General features: G+C 38.0%; 1 pseudogene; it reads right to left on the reverse strand.

The window, feature by feature from the left end:
- Window positions 1-280: 280 nt before the first annotated feature.
- On the reverse strand, window positions 281-2,045 carry LOC127627250 (bone morphogenetic protein 2-like; annotated as a pseudogene).
- Window positions 2,046-2,776: the final 731 nt, after the last annotated feature.

The raw sequence follows: 2,776 nt of genomic DNA on the forward strand, positions 1-2,776 counted from the left end.
CAATTGTCCTGAAGTAGAAAGTGGGCTAGCTAATCTGTGTGGGCGGAGCTTCAAATATGGCGTTTCCAATCATGACATTTCAGCCGCAGACTGCTGACTCTTGATAAGATGTGGGTCGACAGTTAGTTTAAACTTATAACAGACAATGCTGTATTTTGCCTGAATAAAATAAACATTCCCAAAATACAATCCAAATAGACGTTTAATTACATCTTTACATTTCAAAATAAATAGTAGGGCCTACTTAAACCAATACGTTTACATCTTGCCATTCTATATTTTAATGGCAGCCACAATTGCCCGCAACCATGTCATCGTACTGTTTCAGAACAACATTTTCTTCATCATCGAAGTACAGGAGACTGATAGGGTGAAGTACATCAGGTACACAGCACGGCTTTCCCGCCTCCTGAGACAGTTTCAGCGCGTTCATGATGGCTCTCACGGTAGCATGATTAGTAGCTCGTAGACCTTCACCCAGTGGAAACGGACAGGAACCTATACAGCTGTATGCGTTGTAACCTCTTGGAGATATTATCCACCCAGACCAGCCAATTTTAGTGAAGTCCACATAGAGGTGTGTTCTCTGGCATGTAGAAGTTAACGAGCGCACACTCCTGCGCTTGCGCGTTGAAGACTTCACTAAACTTTCTATAGACTCGAGGAATTTAAGAGTTGAGTTGATATTTTGTCCTAAAAGAGAGGCAACAATGACACCAAAACTTTCAGTTTTACGTAATTTATCTTTTTTTGCAGCATAAATTAACAAAGGTGGGTAGCAATCATTTCAAAAGTGAGGTGGACATAATGATTAGCGCAAGATTGAACATAAATAGGCCTATAAGATATATAGCTAGGCTATATATATTAGGGCTCTCAATCACATTACATGACGAGTGAATTTAAACGTTTGCATGTTTCGGCCCATGTCTTTATCATGAATTAATTGCATTTTAGGAAGTCTTTTCAATAGGAAAGTTATTAATATAGGCTGTCTATTTTTTAATCATGTTGTGCTGAACCAAAATGATTTTCCCGCTTATTACCTGTGTAGAAAGGTGGGGTTTGGAAGTGCTTTCGTCCGTCGTCTGAATAAATGACCAAATACGCGTTTTTCTCATCTGACTGCTCGTCCACCTGAATGCTGGTCTCCAACCAGTTACCGGACGGTAAAGCTGTGACGACCAGGACGCCGTTATTTGTGCTGCTGTTAAGAATCCATTTAGTCACCTGTAATTATTGGGAGTTAGTGGGATTGGAGCACAAACAAAGTGAATAGTTAACATATAATTTTGTTCTACATAGTAAAATTATATTTACCATTTCTGTGATGTTGAACACCTCCCATCCTTTGGCGTATACAGGTAATAACCTTGAGCTTATCAAATTTCCTCGCCAAGGTTTTGTTCTGCTCTCCAACACTTCATATATGTCAACCTGAAATTCAGCGACATTTTACAAATGTTTATTGTGTTTTTTTTATATATATTTATAGATTACATCATTAGAAAATCCAAATACACTTGCTGAACTTACTTTGTAAAAATAATGACGTCCAATAAAAGGCCGTGTGCGTCGAAACCATCGGAATTCTGCTTTAATCACCCGCTCGTCCTGTCTGAATGATGTTAAATTAAAGAAGTGATATGACCCACTGGATTGTCCTATTTTTGAAAAAATAAATACATAAATAAATAAACATATAGGTTACATTTCTCCGCATGAATTGATTCCATTGTAGCGTCATCCATTGCACCATTTCCTACAATTTACACACCTTCAAAACTTCTCACAATATTTCCCTCCAGCACTTTTGTGTTTTTCAGCGTCCCGTTTGAGTCTGCAACAGCATCATATAGCTCCATCATGAACTGAGGTGCCTTCCTATGGGACGGAACATTGCGTTTCAAGTCTTTTAACTGGAATGTTTCATTCCAATTGCGCTTCTTAATCGCGTTTGTTACCTTTTGCGCATTTAGATCTACTGATGTGGAAATGACATCGGATGACAAAATCGCGTAGAGATAAATGGTCAATAATTTCATTGCTGACGATCACGCCAATTTTAATTACTACTGGTGTAACCTCAGTGAATGTAGAATATTCCCCTATACGATTTTGCACCGACTTCTGAGATGAGCTGAGATGGACTGGTGTAACAGTGCATTCAAACGAACTATAAATTTACACCATAGTTTACACAAGGATTTGTATGCGCACCCTGCATAGATAACAGTGAACAGGCAGCCTTTAAAGTCAAACATCATGCCTAAAGTTAAATAAACTGTCTGCCTCATATTCATTAATCAGACACACATCATCCAGGCCACTATTGAAAACCCTTTTGCACTAACCTTACCTACACGAACATAAACATTTAAAATTCTATAATTTTGTAAAGGAAATATTGCTTGTGCACATATTTGTGAAATCATTGAAGTTCATTTTCTTAAAAGTTGACTATTCTATAAACCGAGATTTAAATGAATTTGAATTTCTTACAGTTCAATCAATGAAATAATTGATTGTTTTAAAGGGAAGGTGTGGTTGATCTGGTTAGAGGTCATTTAGCAATGACATCAATGGATCATGAAGAGACAAATGTCAGAAATTGCTGCTTGTTCTTGTTGATTTTAGCAGGTTGTTGTCTGTTATCTGTGCACAGCCAGGTTCCCCCATGGTGACAGAAGTAAACGCAGTGACATACTATGACGCAAATGGAAATGAGGATTTACTCACTGTTACCCTGAGCACCTCTGCCTTTCATGCAACAATT

Source organism: Xyrauchen texanus, chromosome 33, assembly GCF_025860055.1.
Source record: "Xyrauchen texanus isolate HMW12.3.18 chromosome 33, RBS_HiC_50CHRs, whole genome shotgun sequence".
Classification (NCBI taxonomy): domain Eukaryota; kingdom Metazoa; phylum Chordata; class Actinopteri; order Cypriniformes; family Catostomidae; genus Xyrauchen; species Xyrauchen texanus.